At 48.8% G+C, this 22,952-nt stretch overlaps 5 pseudogenes; all 5 read left to right on the top strand.

Annotated features, from left to right (window-relative positions):
- Positions 1-119, top strand: LOC142580553 (5S ribosomal RNA; annotated as a pseudogene).
- Positions 120-5,618: 5,499 nt separating this feature from the next.
- LOC142580560 (5S ribosomal RNA) lies at positions 5,619-5,737 on the top strand (annotated as a pseudogene).
- A 5,363-nt stretch (positions 5,738-11,100) lies between these two features.
- Positions 11,101-11,219, top strand: LOC142580519 (5S ribosomal RNA; annotated as a pseudogene).
- A 484-nt stretch (positions 11,220-11,703) lies between these two features.
- On the top strand, positions 11,704-11,826 carry LOC142580545 (5S ribosomal RNA; annotated as a pseudogene).
- A 5,625-nt stretch (positions 11,827-17,451) lies between these two features.
- LOC142580518 (5S ribosomal RNA) lies at positions 17,452-17,570 on the top strand (annotated as a pseudogene).
- Positions 17,571-22,952: the final 5,382 nt, after the last annotated feature.

The following is a 22,952-nucleotide window of genomic DNA, read 5'->3' as shown; positions in this document are numbered from 1 at the left end:
AGAATCGGCCATACCATGCTGAATACGCCGGTTCTCGTGCGATCCCCGAAGCTAAGCAGCATTGGATTCGGTCAGTACTTGGGAGGGAGTCCACCTGGGAACACCAAGTGCTGATCGCACCCATCTTTTTCCTTTTTTATTGCGTGCTTCTGTGACGGTTTTTTTACACTAACCGGTGGGTGGTTGCATTTACTGTTACTTCCATTCAACTGGAGCCTGCTGGTAGAGCCAACGCCGAAGTGTAAAATCAATATGCAGGTCACTACGCGATAATCTACGCAGAATGACGGTGCTAAGCGATATACGTAATGATGCAAAATTTAATCGCACAAGCTTCTAACCCCTTACCCATCACACCCGCATACAACTCAATGACAACACATCAATAATGTGGCACATTGTGGGCTGCAACGCACGCGAAATGTTGCGCTCGCCCTCTTGTTTTTGTGAGCACGACTAGCACGCGCGCATGCAGCGAACAACCACAAACGGAGCAATGAACGTACACGACGCGTGCGTCTATTGTTCACGGAAAGACTGCCGCGTACGTGCTGTAGCAATACATTCGGCGATTGCATGTAGCACGATAGAGGTGCAGTCGTAAACAACGCATCCTTGCCATCGGCCATACCATGCTGGATTCTAGTTCCGGCTACCGTACGGTACGGTCGCAGAATGTCTTGCTCCGTTGGGGCGGTTGAAGCGGCCCAGCAGGGCCGTGGAATCAGGCTTACGGATTCGACTACACAGGAATACCAGCTTCTTTTGCCTCATCTGCCTTCAGGTATGACGGTTTCTAAGACAGTGTTTTTGCACGGAGACTTAAAAGCAAGACCGTATCGCTTAGAACATTTTCGCGATGCGCTTGTCAGAGTATAGCTTATGCCGAAAGTGCTGGCCTTTGGGGCCTATCAAATGAATCATGTGTGGGCGATAACCTTCAAGGATGAAGACGCAAAGAAAAAGATACTTTCACTCGAGGCGTTCAGCGTCAAGGAGCACCGGTGCGTAGTTATTGACCCGTGCAAACAGGATTTGCGAATGAAGCTGCACTGGCTCATGCACACCATGCCCGACGACGAAGTTCGAACGGCTTTGGCACCTTTGAAAAAGTTACTGAAATTTCCAAAGAGAAGTGGCGTGTCTCAGGCTGTTACGAGAAGGGCTCTCACACACGTTTGATGTCCTTGCGCCTGAAGTCCGGTTTGACGGTCGAACACCTGCTGCACCAGTTGCGCGTAGGCGAAGACAGCGCACTTGTATTCGTATCTAGTAGAGCGCCGCTCTGCCACCGGTGCCACGGCACCGGTCACATACGGCGCGAGTGCCGGGTACCGCGCTGCGGTGCCTGCCGCCGCTATGGCCACGGGGAGAGCCAGCGTGTACGCAGCTATGCCAATGTAACCGGAACAGGTGGAAGCGACATTGTGCAAGAGCACCTTATGGACCAGGCCGACGCCGAAGAAGCTTCTGTGGGAAGTGGGCATCAGGCGAGCAGGCAAGAGAACCAGCCTGTAGCGTCTTCTTTTAAGGACAAAGAATTAGGAACGGAGTACGAAAAACAACATCCGGCTCACCCAAGTACACCCGAAAGAACTCCCGAGATGGAAACAAATCTTGGAGGTGGCGCATCGACTTCGCAGAATGACTCTGAGAACAAGGCACTCCCGAAAAGTGAAATACAAAGTCAACCTGCAACAGCTGTTACTAAGAGACCTCATGAGAAGGTGGCTAGCGACGAGGATTGCTCCGACCCAACGAGCGCTGTGGGACCACCGCCGCTGAAGTCAACGACCACTCGTAGGAGGAGCTTCAAGCCCAAGCCGACGGTCCCACCAGACCGGTGGCAAGGGCCGCGAGTGCCTCCGCGCTAGCGGGGGTATTTTTTTGTCTTCTTGTTCAACTGTATGCACGGGGAAAATCATGTAGAGACTTTGGTTGAGCTGAGTGTCTTCAAGGTAGAAGCCGGGTAATTACCACTGTGGACGAATCCGCCTGCTGTGCACACTGACCAGTGATGTAAGTCACCCTCTCCTGTCTTTGCGTAGCGTATTAGGTATAGTGAAAAAAAAATGAGACAATGGACCCAAATCTTTCTGCACTTCGTATTGCAACGTTGAATGTACGGGGATTGACAGCAAGACGACGGAAAGTGCAAGTTAGTCGCCTAATGCTCGATAATGACATAGATATTTTGGCAATTCAGGAGACAAAAATGGAGAGTCAGGAAGCAACAGAACGGATGTTCAAGACCTTTAAAGCAAGATATAACGTTTGTGTGTGTCATGCTGCTGGCAAGTGCGGAGGATGTGCCCTTTTTTTGCGCGATAGTATCAGAATATTAGAGGAAGCAGTCCTCACCAATGAAAATGGTCGGCTAGTCCTGTGGGATTTTTTTTTAATGAAGCTGAGTGGGGCCTTCTGTGCATCTACGCCCCGAATAGAGAGAGAGAGCGCAAGGTTTTCTTCGAGCATGTTGAACCGGTTTTGTCTTGTGAAAGGAAAGCTGTGCTTCTTGGTGATTTTAATTGTGTATGCTTGCCTGAAGACACAGTGAAAAATGTGCCTATTCGAGATGCGAGCGCTGACCTATTGAACACAATTACACAAGAAAAATATATGTTTGATGCGGGGGATGCACTACGTGGTAATTGTGTGTAGTATACGCATTTCCAAGGTGCGAGTCATGCCAGGTTAGATCGCGCATACATTTCAGCAAGCCTTATGCCATTATGCTTCAAATACATGGTAAAGCATGTAAGCTTCAGCGACCATAGCCTGGTCATGTTTGGAATAGGCACGAAACGAAAAATTTCACAGTTTAATTGGAATCTTTGGAAGCTTAACGAAAAGTTGCTACATGATGAAACTTTTATGCGGGCAGTGACAGAAAAAATTGAAGCTGTTAACTCTGATAAGTCTGACAGGATTGGTGTGTTGTGGGAACAATTTAAAATCGATGTTAAAATTACTGCTATTGATAGAGCATGCGCACTGCGACACAAATCTAAACAAGAAGAAAAAGGACTGCGAAATACTCTGGACTATCTTTTAAACGCTGAAACCGCAATACCTGGACTGTTCTCAAAAGAGATTAAAGAAGTTAAAGAAAAGATAGAAGCCATGGAAGCTGAAAAATATGGAGGGGCCGTGATAAGAGCGCGGGCTGAACGACTCTGGCTGGGGGAACCCCAACCAAGCGTGCACTGGGAGACGAAAGATGCTACGGCGCAAAGAACGAAATCAAAAGAGTTTGCCATCGTGATGAAGTCACTACTGATCAAAATGTGATCCAGAAAGCATTTGTTGAAAGATACACGAGTTTGCTGGGGTGTAAGACACCTGTATATGAAGGCTTCTTTACAGAATTTATGCCACTAATGCCGAGGTTGGACGACGATGCGAAAAAGACACTGGAAGCTCCCATTAGTGTTAATGAAATCAAAACAGCAATAAAGGAGTTAAGTGTAGGAAAGTCGCCTGGGCCTGATGGTCTTGGCGCGTAATTCTACAAAGCTTTTAAACAGGAATTGCCTGAAGTACTCTGCCATGTTATTTAATGAAGCGCATGATAGCCATGGAATGCCTCCATCTTTTAAAACAAGCAATATTGTACTAATACCTACAACAGATGACCCCTCGAAATTACTTTCAGTGGAAGCATATCGGCCGATAAGTCATGCAAATGTTGATTGCAGGATATTCATGAAAGTGTTAGCTAAAAGAGTGCAAAGTGTAATAACATTGGTAGTTGGTAAACACCAAACATGTGGCATAAAGGGGAGGACAATTTTACGAATGTTCATACAGCTCGAAGTGACTGGAGTGCTGTGATATGGTATGCGGGCACGTGGCTGGACCTTGAGAAAGCCTTTGATAGGGTAGCACACGAGGCGATCTTTAGAAAACTGGAATATGCTAACGTTGGCAAGGTAGTCCAAGATGGGGTAAAAATTGCATACACTGATTGTACTACGAATATATTAATTAATAAGGCATTAAGTGATCGAATATCAGTTCTAACTGTTGTGAAACAGGGAGATCCGATTTCAGCATTATTATTTGCAATGTTCTTCGAACCTTTTTGTCTTAAGGTGCAAAACAACCAGAATATACGAGGTTTCCGTTTCTTCACACATGAAATTAAAATCTTGTCTTACGCAGATGACATTGCAATATTTTGTGGAGACAACACAAGCATTAAAGAAGCCGTAAAAGATGCGAAAGAATTATGTAGCCTTACTGGCAGTGCCATAAACTGGCAGAAGCGTTCAGGTTTCTGGCACGGAGAATGGGAAGATAAGCCAGAATGCTATGAAAGCATAAAGTTCACAACTGTGCCATCCAGCTGCCTTGGTGTTCCGCTTCGATATTATAAATATGCAACGAGCCAGTGGTCAGAGCCAACTGAAAAAATGAAAGCACAAACATCAAAGTGCGGCGGACGAAGTATGTCTATATTCACCCGTGCGACGGTGTGTAACTTGTTTTTGGTAGCGAAGATGTTTTATATGTTACAAGTGTTGTGTGTGTCAAGGATTTGTGTGCAGAAATTGCACAGAATATTTGCTGTTTTTTTGTGGGCATCTGGTTGGGAAAGGATGAGTCGTGTAAAGTTGTTTCATGCGGTGGTGAATGGAGGCGTAGGTTTATCTCCTTTGTTCTTGAAACAGGTCGTGTCGAGATCTGTGTTTTTCAGCGACCAAAGAGACTCGTTCTTGCGCACTGTTATTCAAGTGCGATTGTGTGATGCATTGCCTGATTTTATTGTTACGTCACACACGCTTCGTAATGTAGCTGTGAAAGGATTTATATGTAAAGTTGTGGACAGTGTCCGTTTTCTCAGAGCGCATTTTTCAGTAGATTATCTTTCAAATGTTTCCAGAAAGAAGCTTTACAAGGACCTTATTTATGTCATGTGCCCTACACCGATTAATCGTTCAGCATATTATTTAGGACAAAAGCGGAATGTGCTGAAACGTGTAAAAGGTTTCCCTGTGAAGGCTTCTACATAAACATTCTTCTTTATGTTAGATTGTGGCGCACTCCCTGTCAAACCTTGGCTCCAGGAAAAAGGTATCTTTGTGCCTGGGAGCGTCAACTGCGTCATTTGTGAAAAGTCAGAGACAATAAACCACATTTTCTTGAATTCCTGGGCTTCCATATTCTTATGGGACATCCTACCGAGAACTCTTAAAAAAGATTTCCCATTAACACCTTTCGGGATAAGGTTTCTGCCTTTTGACCAAACAGAGATGGTGCCGTATGACATAATAATGTTGCTGTTCATGCACAGTCTCCGGAGGACGCGAATGGCGGTCAGAAATGCAGACCAAGTTACACGACCAGCAAAGCATTTTTATGTTGACAATATTGTATATATACGTGACGCATATAGGTCTTTATGCGAGCCCCCAGAATGACTATGGATCTTTGACCACCTCACAACAAAATACCTTTAACCAAGCTGTATATTATATAATACAGCCGGTGTTTCTGTCGCTTTTTTTTTCATTGTGAATGTGGTTTTCCTTTGAATTCAAAATTGTGAATTGAGCCATACCATGTTTTTTCGTATTGTATCGCTTACAGGCAATAAATAAATAAATAAATAAATGAAGATTGGCCATACCATGCTGAATACGCCGGTTCTCATCCAATCCCCGAAGCTAAGCAGCATTGGGCTCTGTCAGTACTTGGGAGGGAGACCACCTGGGAACACCGACTGCTGATGGCACCCATCTTTATTAGTGCGTGCTTCTGTGACGTTTTTTTTTATTTTACGCTAACGTGTGGGTGGTTGCATTTACTGTTTATTACGTTCAAATGGAGCCTGCTGGTAGAGCCAGCGCCGAAGTGTAAAAACAATATGCAAGCCACTACGCGATATTGTACGCGGAATGACGGAGGTAAGCGGTATACGTAATGAAGCAAAATTTAGTCGCACAAGCTTCTAACCATTTACCTATCACACCCGCATACAGCTCAATGACAACACATCAGTAAAGTGGCTCATTGTGGGCTGCAACGCACGCAAAATGTTTCGCTCGCCCTCTTGTTTTTGTGAGCACGACTAGTACGCACGCATGCAGCGAACAACCACAAACGGAGTAATACACGTACATGACGTGTGCGTGTATTCTTCATGGAAATTACCTACATTCAGAGAATGCACATAGCACGATACAGGTGCAGTCGTAAACAACGCATCCTTGCCATCGGCCATACCATGCTCATTCTGCATCCGGCAGCCGATCTGTTCGGATCGTAGGGTCATGGCCGCTTCCGGGGCAGCGTCAGCGGCCACTTTTGGTCGCGGAAACAGGAACACTAATCACGATATGGAGTATCCGTTTATTTTGCCTCAGCTGCCGAAAGGACAAGTGGCCTTTAACACCCAGTTTTTACACGGTGATGTATGCGCCAGACCTTACATGGTCGAGGATTTTAGAGACACCCTACTGCCGACGGGACTGCTGCCTGACGTGGTATGTATAGGGGCGTACCAGATAAACCACGTCTGGGCGGTGACTGTCTGACGCCAATGCGACGAAACGCCTCATGGCCCTTAAAGAACTGCAAGTGAAGGGAAGGCGCTGCGTCATCGTGGACCCGCAAGACCAGCAGGTGAAGCTTAGGCTTCACTGGCTGCTGTATGGCGTTGCAGACGAGAACATACGGACGGCGTTCATGGCTTTCGGCAAGGTGGAGGAGGTAAGCCGGGAAAGGTGGCGCGTCCATGGTATGGGCGACAAGACGTCCACAAGCAGGAATGTGCTTCTAAAGCTGAAAAGCGGCGTCAAAGTGGAAGACCTTCCCCACTAGGTAAGTGTCGGCGGAGAGCTGGCCTTGGTCGTCGTTCCTGGTCGACCCATGCAGTGCCTGCGCTGCCAAGGCATGGGGCACGTCCGCCGTGATTGTAATGTTCCGCGCTGTTCTCGCTGCAAACGTTTCGGTCATGCTGACGCCGACGGCGTCACGTCCTACGCAACTGTGACAGGCCCAGCAGTAAATTCCGTGGCCGCAGAGCACGTCATGGACGTGGTTGAGACGGAGGAAGCCTCTAAAGGTATCGGCGACCTGGTACCGACAGCGACAGTCAGCGAGACGCCGACCGTCGGCGCAGACGGCACGCCTGCTCAAAGTACAGAGAAGCGGAGTGTGAAGGCGCAGGTCGAGACTGCTCTCGGACCCGCGACAGGAATCATTAGTGAAGACCCATCCGACAACGGTATGACGGCAATGCAGCAGGACGAGGCCGTTAAAGACGGCGACCGGACTGAGACTCTTGGTGCTCCGGTCAAACGCCCCCACGACGAGACCAAGGACCGGGGCGAGGGTTCGACCAGTGCCAGCGAGGGGCCACCGACAAAGACGCCTCTTGGGAGAAGGATGGCCTTGAACCCAAAGCCGAATGTCCCACCTGAAAGAAAGCCTGTGGTCAAAGCGTCGACGAAAAACAACGCCGGGAAGTCGGACAGCCCCGGAGGCGGCTAGCCGAGGGCTAGTCGTGAACGGTAAGCACCATGCTCCAGGTCTACTTTTTTTTCGTTAGATGAAGATGGCTGGAATACCATCTCTAAGTATTGCCACACTAAATGTGCGAGGGTTGGCGGCAAGTCGTAGGCAATATCAGGTCCTACGCTTGGTAACTGACCATGACATAGACGTACTACCCGTCCAGGAAACCAATGTTGACTGAGAGAAGGAGACTGGGAGCATGGTGCGACGATTCACGGCTAGCTATTTTGTGGTGGTCAGTCATGCGGTAGGCAGCTCCGGGGGATGCATTCTTTTGGTGAAGAATGTGCCGGGGCTACATATTCAAAGAGTGTGGTCCTGTCTGTCTGGAAGAATTGTTTTATGTGAGTTTACGATCTGTGACTTTGAGTTTGTCCTCATATCCATATATGCGCCGAATTCTGTAGATGAGTGCGTCCTTTTTTTTCGAACCTCGCACAGTATGTTTGTTGTAATAGGCGCGTTGTATTATTAGGGGACTTCAATTGTGTGTAGAGTGCTAGAGACACAGCCAACAATGCCGGTACGCGTGATAGAAGTAGTGAGGTTTTGTCAACATTAATTAATGAAAATGAAATCGATGATGCTTTTGATTGTCTGGAAGGGGGGCGTCAAGTGACATTTACGCGTTTTCAAGGCAGTAGTCATGCGCGACTGGATCGCGTATGCATTTCGTTGGACACGATTCCAAGATGCCACGGTTATTGCATTGTACCCGCGTCATTTTCGGATCACTGCCTGGTAATATGTAATATAGGTATAAGGAAGAGGAAACATGCTTTTAGTTGGAATCTGTGAAAAATGAATACCTTGTTTTTAAATGACGAATATTTTGTAGAGGCAGTACGGGATGCGGTTAATGAAATACGGGAAGATGCAGCTGAAACAATAGCAGAAAAATTGGAATGTTTTAAACAAAAAGGTAAAATGAAAGCCTGAGAAAGGTCAAGCTGTCTCAAATTTGAAAGGGAATATAAAGAAAAGGGTTTGCGAAGACTACTTCAGCAGCTGATAACGCTTGAGTGCAGACAGCCTGGTCTGTACAAAGATGATGTGCGGAGCGTCAAGGAAAAGCTTGAAGAATTCGACAAAGAACGTTATCAAGGTGCCATCGTGCGATCAATAGCAGACGCGCTAGCGGCAGGGGAGACGCCCACTAAAAGGGCGCTCGGGTTAGAGAAGGCTCACGGACGACAAAACCACGTCGATAACCTTTTAATCAATGGAGCCGTTGTTGACGACAACGAGAGCATAGCACACGCCTTCTTCCAGTACTACCAGTCGCTCTTTGCATTTTAGGAAGCCAATTTAGAGGATTTCAAAGCAGACTTTCTGCACCGCATGCCACGTTTGAGTGACGAAGCTAAGGAGCGATTAGAAGGGAAAATAATGGAGAGCGAAGTCAAAAAGGCAATCGACGATTTGAACTTGGGCAAGTCACCGGGACCAGATGGACTCAGGGCTGCGTTATATAAGGCATTTAAAAGAGAACTGGCCCCTTTATTAGTAGAAGTATTTAGTGAAGCGTACGAGCAGAAATCATTGCCACCTTCTTTTGGGAAAGCGCACGCCATTCGAATTCCGAAGAACGATAAATTAGATAAACAGAGTTTCGTATCGTGCTACGGGCCCATATCACTAACAAACATTGATTACAAGAAATTGATGAAGATTTTAGCGACCAGACTGCAAGGAGTCATAAAGAAAATCGTCGAAGACCATCTAACTTGTGGAATCAAAGGACGATCAATTTTTTCGAACATCCATAATATGCGGTGTGTGCTCGAGTGCTGTGACGTCACCGGTGGTGGCGTTGCAGTTCTTCAGGTTGATCTTGAGAAAGCGTTCGATTGTGTCGCTCAGGTTATTTTGTTCGCCATACTGGATCATGTTAATGTCGGTACCATCATCACTGAGGGCGTGGCCTTAGCGTACTAGAGCTGCACTACAAGGTTAATTGTTAATAAGTCTCTGGGGGCCCCCATTAACATCATGCGGTCAGTGCGCCAAGGCTGTCCCCTCAGTCCTCTGTTATTTGCTATCTACATAGAAGCAATGTGTGTGGCCATTACCGCAAATAACAATATACGTGGTTTTAGATTAGCAGAAGCCGAAGTGAAGCTGCAAGCGTATGCTGATGATGTTGCAGTGTGTTGCACAGACAAACCAAGTGTAACCGAAACAATAGCTGTAGTAAAACATTTCTGTGACGTCAGGGGCAGCAGAGTAAATTGGGGCAAATCCCTCAGGCTATGGCACACGGAGTGGTTTCCGGCACCGGACTACTTCGCGAATGTTAACTGGGTGAAAACTCCAACGAGATACCTGGGTGTTCCCCACGAAAGGTACAAGAGCAGCGATGAGTACTGGAGGAACCAAACTAATGAAACGAAAGAAAAAGTGGACAGATGGAGAAGCACTAACCTGTCTATTTTCTCAAGAGCAACTATTTGTAATATGTTTATTATAGCGAAGTTATATTACGTTATGCAGGTGCTGCATTGTTCTAGAGCAAATGTGCAAAGGCTGCACAGAGCTTTTGCTGTATTCATCTGGGGTTTAGCATGGGAGTGATGCAGCTGAACACTTTTGTTCAAAAGAGTGAAAGATGGGGGTGTTGGCTTGGCGCATCTTTTTGTTCGACAACTTCTCAATCGCTTTTTATTTTTTCGCGATGTGCGCGATCCTTTTCTGCGCACGATATGTCAGCTCAGGTTGAGCAACGCATTGCCTGCAAATGTTAGTACGGCAAGCATGACCGGAACACTTCGTGGTTATTTTAAGGAAGTGGTACACAGTGGGGCGCTTCCTTTCAGTTCGTTTTTCAAATGACTATCTGTGTCACGTGAAAAGGAAAACACTGTATAAAGACGTGTGCGACATTGTGCTCCCACTGCCATTATACAGAGCAATGTGCAGTGGAGGGCCAGGACAGGACGACCTTAAACGAGTGAAACGCATGCAGGTGCCACCAGGGGGAAAACATTTTTTTTTAAGCTCCACACCGGAACGCTCCATGTCAAGACATTTGTGGACGAACGAGGGTTTCTTGTGCCGTGGGGATCACACTGCTTTATCTGCAAGAAGCCGGAGAACATAGATCATGTTTTCTTGCATTGCTGGGCGGCGGTTTTCTTATGGGACGTGTTAAAGCGAACGCTGAAGAAGGAGTTACCGGTGGACCCGCAAGGATCAGATATCTGCCAATTAAAGATGAAGACGGAGTGCCGTATGATTTTATTATGTTGAATGCTCTCCACTGTACATGGCGGGCTCGCATGGCCGGGTATCACTGTGACGCCGACGCTCGGCCAGTGCGTATATATTTCAGAGAGTGTATGTCAGTATTTACTGAACTGCAGAAAATGCAAGAGTGTGTACCGGATTGGCTGTCGAGGCTCCAACCTCGGACTGTCATGACGGAATTTTAGTTCGACGTCAGCACTATGTGGATGGACGCCTTCGTCGCGCCTTTTTTTTTCCTTGCCCTCTTTTTCCCTTTGCCAGAGGTTTACATTGGTGTCATGACTGTGAAATTCACTTGTGCGATGTTATATTGAAAACCGGCAATAAATAAAAAAAATCGGCCATACCATGCTGAATACGCCGGTTCTCGTCCGATCCCCGAAGCTAAGCAGCTTTGGGCTCGGTCAGTACTTGGGAGGGAGACCACCTGGGAACACCGAGTGCTGATGGCACCCATCTTTCTTCCTTTTTTATTGCGTGCTTCTGTGACGTTTCTTTTCTTTTACACTAACGTGTGGGTGGTTGCATTTACTGTTACTTACGTTCAACTGGAGCCTGCTGGTAGAGCCAACGCCGAAGTGTAAAAACAATATGCCGGCCACTACGCGATATTGTATGTGGAATGACGGTGGTAAGCGGTATACGTAATGATGCAAAAGTTAGTCGCACAAGCTTGTAACCGCTTACCTATCACACCCGCATACAGTTCAATGACAAGACATCAATAAAATGGCACTTTGTGGGCTGCAACGGGCGCAAAATGTTGCCATCGCCCTCTTGTTTTTGTGAGCACGGCTAGCACGCACGCATGAAGCCAACAACCACAAACGGAGTAATCCGCGTACACGACGTGTGCGTGTATTGTTCACGGAAATTATATACATTCGGCGAATGCACATAGCACGATACAGGTGCAGTCGTAAACAACGCATCCTTGCCATCGGCCATACCATGCTTAATACGCCGGTTCTCGTCTGATCCCCGAAGCTAAGCAGCATTGGGCTCGGTCAGTACATGGGAGGGAGACCACCTGGGAACAAACACCGAGCGCTGATGGCACCCTTCCTTTTAATGCGTGCTTCTGTGACGTTTGTTTGTTTTTTTCTTTTACACTAACGTGTGGGTTTTTGCACCGCGACGTGCGGGTGAGGCCCTACAGGGTCGAAGATTTCCGAGACACCCTCGCCAACGCCGGTGTGCTCCCTGAGGTCGTGGCGTTGGGAGCGTACCAGATCAACCATGTGTGGGCGGTGACGTTCAACAGCGCGGAAGCCACAAGCAAACTAGCTGCTTTCAAGGAGCTGCAAGCTAAAGGCCGCCGCTGCATTGTTATTGACTCTGAGGACCAGCAGGTTAAACTGCGCCTGCATTGGAAGCTCCCCGGAGTGCAAGATGAAGACATCCGGACTGCTTTTCCGGCGTTCGGGAACGTAACCGACGTGACGCGGGAGCGTTGGCGCGTCCAAGGCATGAGAGAGAAGGGCTCAACCACGAGAACCGTGCTGCTCAAGCTCAAGCCGGGAATGAAGGTGGACGACCTGCCCCACCAGGTTCGAGTCGCCGGTGAGTTGGCCCTTGTGGTGGTACCCGGGAGGCCGATGCAGTGCCTGCGCTGCCATGGCACGGGCCATGTTCGCCGCGACTGCAAGGTGCGCAGTTGCTCGAAGTGCAGACGCTACGGACACTCGGACGCTGACTGCGTCCGTACCTACGCGTCGGCTACCGGGCTGGGAAAGACCGACGAGAACGCGGAACTCATGGACGTCATTGAAGCCGAGGATGCAGCGAGGGGAACGGACGAGGCAGGCAAGCAGACGGGGCCACTCGATTCGTAAGCGTCTACCGGCGGAGACGCCCTCACTGGGGATGGTTCAGCGAGCCAACAACCAGCGGAAGCCTTGCCTAGGTCAAACGAGACAACCGGAAGGGATGAGGAGAACAATCCGGAGCCCATGGTCGTCGAGCCCAAGGGTACGAACGAACCGCAACCGGACAAGAGTGGTGCCCGCACGCCGACCAGCGTCTCCGCTGCGGCGAAGCATTCCCACGCCCAAACCAGCGCCGACGGTGACCAGATGGCGACGCCTGGAGCCAAGGAGCCCCGGCAAAGGCGCCTCAAGGCCGGCGTTCATCGTTTCGGCCGCGCCCTAACGTTCCGGTAGGCAAGCGTGCCGGAAATTCAGAGTCCCTAGGACACGCTCACGTTCTTCCGTCGGACCGCACTGGCGGCGATGGCGCGGTCTAGCCTAGTGCTAGACGCGAGAGGTAAGCACCAATTGCCGGTCTCTTCCCCTATTGTTAAAATGGCTCCAATGTGTCCGTTGAAAGTCGCTACTCTAAATGTTCGAGGACTGGCAGGGAAAAGAAAGCAAGGCCAGCTTTACCGGCTTGTAACGGAGCACGACATTGATGTACTAGCCGTGCAGGAGGCGAAAGTCGATGGTGAAGAAGAGACCGGCGTTATGGGGCCGCGTTTCACGTCTAGGTTTTCTGCCGTAGTCAATCATGCGGTTGGCACATCCGCTGGCTGTGTCCTTTTTAACGCGACAGCGGTAAGGAGCTCGTGTCGCAGAAAAGCCGGTGTCGTCGGCGTGGGCGTCTGCGGCGTTGGCCGTGAGCTATAAATCCCGGCAGGCACTTCATGAATAAAAAAGAACTTGCAAGATGGGCTGGGGGGTAATCGAACCAGTATCTCCGGAGTGTGAGACTGAGACGCTTCCACTCAGCCAAGAATTCGATGCTTCAAAGCGGTACAAAAGCGCCTCTAGTGAATGCGGTGTTGCCTTAGAAACGAGCCGTAGAAAGTTATACTGCGGTGTATATCGGTAAATATGAACATGTAACTTACAGAAGTCGCAGTTACACGAGTAGCGAAGTGCGTTTCCGCTACATTTCTTCTGCGCTTTCCGCACACACAGAGCCATCTTGGGGCAAACACAGAAGACCCCCACCTCTGAATGTACGGCGCTGCCCCGACAAATGGCGCGCCACGCGTGCATTGGGGTTGTGCGGGGACCGGTGCGAGGCGCGTCGCCGCCTGGACTCCCTCTCCCCTGACGACGTTTCGCCTTGCTCCCTCACGGGTTGCATAATCAAGCGTCCTTCCTTTCTTTAGATCACTATCTGTCTGTCTCTCTGCCCGTGCCGATCACGACGTTTGGCTGGCGTGCATCGTTTCCCCCTCCGAGACACTGAGTTCTTTGGTTCGTTCCGCTTGCTCAGGCGCACGTTTCGTTGCGCGCCGAACGCTGCGTTGCTCGACGGTCACCGCGTCCGATGCGGGGCGCCTCGTAAGTGATTGCTGCGCAGTAGCCCATTGTCTTACACACCTTGGCGGGTCGACGGGAACGCTGTCGCGTTCCCCTCTTGAAGGCGAAGCTTAAGCGTCCTCCAATTTTTGTTAACAAGATGCCGGTGCTAGAAGTGCATACAATTTATTCGTGTGTGTCGGGCCGGTGTGTCGTCGATTTTTCGTTCAACAACTAGTGGCGTATTGTGTGCTTGTACGCGCCCAATAAGGTGTATGAAAGGGCTCAGTTTTTTCACCACATTGAAGAGCGTCTATGCAAGGGAAGACAGCTCATAGTAATGGGCGATTACAACTGTGTGCTCAGTGCCCGGGATAAAACAAGCGTTCGTGGGTTTAGAGACAAAAGCACTGAAGTGTTGTCGCGAATTGTAGAGAACTGGGACCTTGAGGATGTGTCAGAGTGCCTCGAAGGAGCGCGTGCTGTGAAGTACACATGGTTTGAGGGCTGTAGTCACGCACGGCTCAACCGCATTTATGCGTCTGTTGACACCCTTCCGGAATGTAACAGTTACGAAGTAGTGCCAGTGTCGTTTTCTGACCATTGTTTAGTTCAGTGCTGCATAGCAATTCCAAAGCGAGGTAACGCTTTCTCATGGGAAACATGGAAATTAAATAACAAGCTTCTTCAGGATGAACCGTATAACCGAGCAGTAAGAGAAGAAATAAGGAAAATAGACCCCAGTAAAAACCTTCACGTATGGCAACAGTGGGAGCTGAGTAAGGAAACCCTAAAAATAAAGGCAATAGAGAGGGCTACCTGTATTCGTTACGCAGAGACACAAAAAGAGACCGAGTTAAAGACGCTTCTTCATAAACTGCTCAGGCAGGAATCTCAGGCACTGGGCAAATGGATAGAAGACATAAGAAAAGTGAAACAACAGTTGGAGCAACTCGAAGAGCAACGCTATCGGGGAGCCCTGCTAAGGGCGAGGGCTGAAGACACAGCTGCAGGTGAAGCTCCTTCGAAGCGAGCGCTAGGGTTAGAAAAAGGAGGCGCTGAAAGGAACCACATCGACGGAATAGAATGGCGTGGGACCTTATCAACAGACACTCACGACATCAAAGCAGCTTTTCATGAGCATTACCAGGCGCGATTCTCGTACCACAAAGTAGACGCTACCACATTTGGGAATGAATTTTTGCGTGCTATACCCCGACTGGATGACGAAAGAAAACGAAGATTGGAACTTGAGATAACAGAATCCGAAGTTGAACAGGCCATAGACAACTTAAACCCCGGAAAATCGCCTGTTCCAGACGGCTTTAGCGCCGGTTTTTATAAAGAACTTGAGCACGAAATCAGCCCTGTATTGAATGCAATCTTTAACGAAGCTTACAAATGGAACACATTGCCTCCGTCTTATGGGTCCATCACACACAGTACTCATTCCTAAAACTGATGATGCAGCGAAATTAAGATATGTTACGGCGTATCGTCCCATAGCACTCACCAATATCCAGTATAATATCTTTATTAAGATATTGGCGCGAAGATTGCTGTCAGTGATACAGGACATCGTCGGGCCTCACGAGACATGTGGGATTAAAGGCCTGACTATTGTTAATAATATTCACAAAGCGCGCAGTGTACTTGAGTGCTGTGATGATTGTAATAGTCGGATTGCCATTTTACAGATTGACCTCGAGGAGGCTTTAGATTGCGTGGCTCAAGAAATCTTGTTTGCCGTTTTAGGCTATGCCAATCTCAGATCTGAAATCTGCGAGGGGGTCGCCCTGGCGTACCGTAACTGCACGACCAGACTGATCGTGAATAAAAGTTTGGGGGCTCCCATTAGGCTGCAACGTTCTGTGCGTCAGGGCTGCGCCCTCAGCCCTCTGTTGTTTTCTATCTACATTGAAACCCTGTGTATGAGATTGATTGAAAACAACAGAATTACGGGATGTAAGCTTCAAGCAGTTGAAGTGAAGCTGCTGGCTTATGCAGATGATGTCGCTGTTGTAGCAAGGATCAGGTGAGCATAATTGAGGCTGTCAAATCTGTCCGTAAACTTAGCCATGTCACTGGTAGTGGAGTTAACTGGTTGAAGTGCCTCGGGCTCTGGCATGGATCGTGGCCGACGAAGCCACATCATTTTGCCAACGTGCATTGGGTGACGACCCCAGGCAAGTACTTGGGCGTCCCGCTCGATACCTATCGTGATAGCGAGCAGTACTGGAAAGGGCAGGTCAAAGAAACACGGGAGAGAGCTGAGAAGTGGAAAGGCACTAACCTTTCTATTTTTGCCAGAGCCACCGTTTGTAACGTTTTCTTTATCAGCAAGCTTTGGTACGTAATGCAGGTATTGCACTGTTCACGGTCAAATGTTCAGAAGCTACACAGTATTTTCGCCGCCTTTGTCTGGGAGTCGGAATGGGAGCGCGGCAGCCGGACCAACTTTTTCCGGCGGGTAAAAGACGGGGGGCTGGGATTGGGCCACCTTTTTGTACGGCAGTTGGAAAACCAGTTCTTGTTCTTTAGGGACGCAACGTACCCTTTCTCGCGCACGGTATGTCAAATGAGGCTGAGTAGACGGCTGCCAGAGTATGTGGTTTCAACCGAAGAGTTTTCGGGAGGGATTCGAGGGTTTTACAACGAAGTCGTATTGACTGTCAGATTTCTTTTAGTGCGCTTCTCGAATGATTACCTGTGCGGTGTGAACAAAAAGAAAGTGTATTGTGCATTGTGCGGCGTTCTTTTCCCAGTGCCATTGTACAGGTCCGTGTACGGTGGAGGCTCAAGCAGCGATGTTTTATAGAGAGTAAAGAAAATGCAGGTCCCGCCAGGAACAAAGTCCTCCTTTTTTTAAATTACACACGAGAACATTACCAGATAAGAAGTTTTTGGAGGGAAAGGGAGTATTTTTACCGTGGGGAACGCATTGTTTAATTTGCAAGCAGCCAGAGACAATAGATCATGTTTTTTTTAAACTCTTGGGAAGGCGTGTTCTTGTAGGATGTATTGCAGAGGACACTAAAGAAAGAATTTCTACTAGACCCGTATGGCATTCGTTACTTAAGCATAGATAACGAGCACGGAGTGCATTTTGATCTAATTATGCTCTTCGGCCTCAACTGTAGTTGGCGCGCGAGAATGGCGGGATACCATGTTGATAAAGATGCGTGGCCTGCACGAATGTATTTCAGGGAACAGATGCACTGGTTTGTCGCTCTCCATAAAGCGACAGATGAAACCCGAGTACCTCCCAAGAGTAGAGCCGTTGGTGGATTTGCGCGAATTTTGATTAGACTAAGCCAGAACGATACTGGTTGAATACGTGCACAACAGCAAATGTATGTTGTACTTTGTGTTTTGTTAAGGTGATTGTTTTCTCTTGTAAAAAGTTATGTACCGAAAATCAGGTAATAAAGAAAAAAAAATCGGCCATACCATGCTGAATACGCCAGTTCTCGTCCGATCCTCGAAGCTAAGCAGCATTGGGCTCGGTCAGTACTTGGGAGGGAGACCACCTGGGAACACCAAGTGCTGATTGCACCCTTGTTTTTGCTATTTTATTGCATGTTTCTGTGACCTCTTTTTTTTCTTTTACACTAACGTGCGGGTGGTTGCATTTACTGTTACTTACGTTCAACTGGAGCCTGCTGGTAGAGCCAACGCCGAAGCGTAAAAACAAAATGAAGGCGACTACGCGATATTGTACGCGGAATGACGGCGGTAAGCGGTATACGTTATGATGCAAAATTTAGTCGCACAAGCTTGTAACCGCTTACCTATCACAATCACACCCGCATACAGCTCAATGACAACACATCAATAAAGTGGCACATTGTGGTCTGCAACGCGCGCAAAAAAATGTTGCGCTCGGCCTCTTGTTTTTGTGAGCACCACCAGCACGCACACATACAGCGAACAACCACAAACGGAGTAGTCCACGTACACGACGTGTGCGTGTATTGTTCACGGAAAGACTGCCACGTACGTGCTGTAGCTATACATTCGGCGAATGCATATAGCACGATACAGGTGCTGTCGTAAACAACGCATCTTTGCCATCGGCCATACCATGCAGTTGACTTCCGATCACCGTAATGTACGGACGTGGCTGATTTGAGCTCCGTCGGAGCGGATGTAGCGGTCCACCATAGCCGCGGTGCAAGAAATGGAATGTCGCAGGGTTATGCAATCGTTTTGCCCCCACTGTCAACTGGGTACGTTGTTCAATATACCGTTTTTCTGCATGCTGATGTAAAAGGTAGACCATATCGCGCAGAACATTTTTGTGCGCCACTGTTTCAACCTCTTCCGCCCACCGAGGTTCCTGCGCTCGGCGCCTATCAAATGAATCATGTGTGGGCGGTTACCTACAAGACTACTGAAGGCGCGAAGAAGTTTTTGGCCGAAGCGGAATTGACGGTCAAGGGTCGGAGATGTATCGTAATTGTTCCAAGTCACCGCGACGTCCGTCTGAAGCTTCACTGGCTGCTCTACCATGTGCGCTAAGAAGACGTGCGAAACGCCCTGAACCCCTACGGAACCGTCTTGGTAATAGGACTGGATAAATGGCGTCTTGACGGCTACAGCCAACAGAACACCATGACACGCACAGTTGTGGTGCGACTGAAGGCTCACGTTACGTTGGATAATAAACCACATCAGCTGCGCGTCGGAGGTGAGCTAGCCCTTGTCGTAGCGCCCGGAAGAGCGCCAAGGTTGGCCACAACCGATTGGCCAGATAAGCAAGGACTGCCGCGTGCCGCGGTGCAGCGTCTGCAAACACTACGGACACGCCGTAGAAAACTGCTCGAGGACGTATGCGGCAGGTGCCATGGCCACGTTGAGCACGGAGAAATCCGAGTTCACCATGGACGAAGCGGAAGCAGGAGAATGCACGCATTCTGCAACAACATCAGGAGTACAAGGCACCAGCACCAAAGGAAGTAAGCAATCAGAAAATACTACTGCGGAAAATTTGACAGCCACTGTACAGGTAGAAATTGCAGCAGACGCAAAAGCCAAGATACAGGGCTCCGACTTCATCGAGGGTGGTGCCAACAACACAAGTGGAAATAAAGAGACAGCGGGAATTCACCAGAAGAGTGCCGAAGTGGACTCCATGGATTGCCGTGAAGCAGAAGACAGCAGTGCGCTGGGAAAGAGACCACGAGACGACGCCGGTGCAGAGACAAAGGAAGCCAACAGCAGTGAACCGCCGACGAAAGCGTTCACTATTCGCCGGCTGCGGCCCACCCCAAAGCCGAAGGTTCCGGAGAAGGAAAAGAGGGCGGCTAAGCTGCCCACTGGACAACACGGCTAACGCACCGAGGGTGTACCCCAATATCGGGGCACAGACTGTTTGGTGAGCGCATCCTTTTTAAAGATGAAGATGGCTGTTATACTTGAGAGAGCAGTTCGTTTCGCCACTCTAAATGTGCGCGGGCCTTCGTCTAGAAGACGCCAATACCAATTAAGTAGGCTATTTGCAGAACATGATTTAGAAGTGATCGCCATACAAGAAACAAAAATACACAGGGAGGACGAAACTGATTGAATGGTAGCGCCTTTCAGCACAACGTATAATGTTTGTGTGTCACATGCCGGTGGCTTATCGGGAGGGTGTGCAATTTTCACAAAAAGGTCGATTGACGCAATTGAGACAAGTATAAGAAGCAGTGAGAGCGGACGCTTCGTGGTTTGTGATTTTTCGTTAATCAATTTTGAATGGCACGTGATTTGCTTGTACGCCCCAAATCGTGACAACGAAAGAAAAGCATTCTTTGAAGAGATTGGTGGTTTCCTTGATTGTAGTAGATATGTGATATTAATTGGTGACTTCAACTGTGTGTGCGCAATTGAGGACCGCTCTAAACGTGTAAATTTGCGCGATCAAAGCGCACTGTTTTTGACGGAATTGATTGCAGAGAATGGACTAGAAGATGTGGCCCTCTGCAAGTCTAACGGCGGAGTTGATTTCACACATTTTCAGGGCCAAAGTCACGCGCGTTTGGATAGAGCCTACATCCCACTTGACCTTGTGATGTGTTGTGACGAATACGTTGTTATGCCAGTGTATTTTAGCGACCACTGTTTGGTAAAATTTGCGCTTGGGACAAAGGAAAGAATGCCTAAGGTCAACTGGCACCGCTGGAAATTCAATAATAGCATCATGAAAGATAAAATTTTTTCTCCCCGCAGGGGCGTCTGCGTAAGCAGGCGTTTGGTGTGTTGCGACACCACGTACCCGAGCACATGGGGGCTGGACGCTCCCGCGTCTAACCGTGCACGAATTAGCCATGTCCGGGGAAAGGGGGATCCTGGAGGTTGAGCCGATGCCGGGTGTTCGGACCTTTAAGGCCCCCCGGCGGAGCTAACACACCTCTTTGGCCTCTGCTTCACGCAGACGGCACCCCCGGACTGACCCACCCGGGGGAAATCGGTAGTTGCCTTTTCCTGTCTCTCTCTCACTACAACCTTCGTCTTTTCCTTAGTTTCCACCTTTCCTGTCTCCTTCTCATTTCTTTATTACTTCCGACCTTCCTGGCAGCAAGGGTTAACCTTGTGTGAGTAACCAACCTTGGTTATGTCATATTGGGTTATAGTGGCAACGTACAGCTGGCGTTTTCAGGCCCTGCAGCGTCCCCATGTTGGACTCCATGGTGGGTGGCTCGCATTCCTGCCGAAAACTACACGTCCACACATGGCTACTTCCTGCCCTCTGCAACCTGATCGCCCTCAGAAAAGAGGGCGCACCGATGAAGTCTTCCAGTTTTTTGGCCGCCAAAAAGAATCCTTCCCGCGTTTCCATGGGATTCATTCTGCAAAACCAGATAAACCAGTACCAACAATATCACCCTTCCTTGTTTCCAAGTCATTGACTGAAGTCCTTGGTCTTGGTTATAAGGCGTCGAGGATGGCAAGCGGGGATCTCCTCTTGGAGCTCCGCGATCAAAAACAATATGAAAAATTGTCAAAACTAGTGTCCTTTGGGGAAACCCAAATATATATAACCCCGCACCGCACGATGAACACCACCCCTGGTGTTGTCTCTGACGATGATTTGATGGAGCTCACTGAGGCTGAACTCTTGGAGGGCTGCAGTGACCAGAATGTTATCAATGTTAAACGAATTAAGATGAGGCGAGATGCAAAAGAGGTCAAGACGAAACACCTGATACTCACCTTCGGCTCAAGTGTCCTTCCCGAGTCCATCGAGGCCGGTTATATCAAACTTCGTGTTCGGCCATACGTACCCAATCCTCTCAGATGCTTTAAGTGCCAACGTTTCGGCCACAGTTCACAGAACTGTCGAGGGCGGCTGACTTGTGCCAAGTGCAGTGACAATGAACATTCCTCGGAAACGTGCCAAAACACTCCACATTGTGTTAATTGTGATGGCGAGCATGCCGCATACTCGCGGTCGTGCCCGTCTTGGAAAAGAGAAAAGGAAATCGTAACATTTAAAGTAAAGGAAAACATAAGTTTCAAGGAGGCACGCAGGCAGGTATCCTACCTGCCAAAGAAAACCTTTGCCGATGTGGCGCGTCAGGGGGCAGCGTCACAACGGCCTCCGGCGGCTGCCCGACCCACAAGCATTGAGTCGGCAGTTACACGATCTGCCCCCGCGGCGGTTGCAGCTAGCGCTGCTCCGCCAACCGAGGAGAAGGGACCATCGACCCCGAAGGTGGGCGCAGGCGAGGCTGCCTCAACCTCCCAGGTCCTTTCCAGTGCTGGCAACGGCCGGCGCAGCCAAATTTCCCAGGGAGCCCCATCGACCTCCGGGCTGTTGGGCGCAGGGTCTTGCCCTCCAAGGCGGGACCTTCCCTGGTAACTTCTCGCTCACAATAGCACGTGTGCGGCGCCTCACAAGAGGCAATGGACACTACAACTATCTCCACGGCGCGCCAAGCGCCTAAGGAGCGGCGAGGCTCCCTGGAACGCTCCAGAAAGGGCAAAACCCCAATTACAGGGCCTCGAAAGAGCTCTGGAATCTAACCTCTGAAACCTCTAATTAACACTTCTGTTTCTGTACACACAGCACCTATTGACTTCCAATATGGATACATAAATAATTCAATGGAACGTCAGATGTCTTTTTAGAAACCTTGATGATGTGCAGGAACTCATCCAAAAACAGACTCCGAAAGTGCTGAGTTTACAAGAAACACACTTGAAATCCAAACACAAACTTTCTCCGACAGTATATAACTTTTCGTAACAATCGCGATGATGCTGTCCCATCATCGGGCGGTGTCGCCATTGCTATCCATAAGAGCATTGCGTGTCAACTTTTACAGCTACTAACGCCTCTCGAAGCAGTGGTGGTTCGAGCTGTTCTCCTAAACAAACTCATCACCATTAGCTCTCTTTACATACCCCCATATTACAAATTAATGAAACATGAATTCCAATCCTTTATAGATCAATTGCCAGGACCTTATGTTGTTCTTGGCGATTTCAATGCGCACAGCTCCCTGTGGGGCGACTCTCGTATAGATGCGCGAGGTCGTCTTGTTGAACAGTTCCTTTTTTCTTCTGGTGCGTGCCTTCTGAATAAGAAGAAACACACATATTACTGTCTTGCAAACAATACGTTTTCTTCAATTGATCTGAGCATAGTTTCCCCGTCCATACTGCCTGAACTCGAATAGGAAGTTACGAACAATCCTTACGGAAGTGACCACTTCCTCATACTATTAAGAACACTTGAAGAAAACGAAAATCCACCACAGGCTACTAGGTGGAAGACTGACACAGCAGACAGGGAGAAATTCCGAAACTTACCTAGTATATCATGGGATGACATGTCTTCTTTAGAAATCGATACTGCTGTGAAGTACGTTACAGCCTTCATAATAGATGCCGCATCTAAATGCATACGTGAAGTAAGTGGGTCTGCATGCAAACGGCATGTCCCGTGGT

Source organism: Dermacentor variabilis, chromosome 4, assembly GCF_050947875.1.
Source record: "Dermacentor variabilis isolate Ectoservices chromosome 4, ASM5094787v1, whole genome shotgun sequence".
NCBI lineage: Eukaryota > Metazoa > Arthropoda > Arachnida > Ixodida > Ixodidae > Dermacentor > Dermacentor variabilis.
Note: the sequence above shows the minus strand (reverse complement) of the source record. Positions and strands in the feature narration are given on the sequence as shown.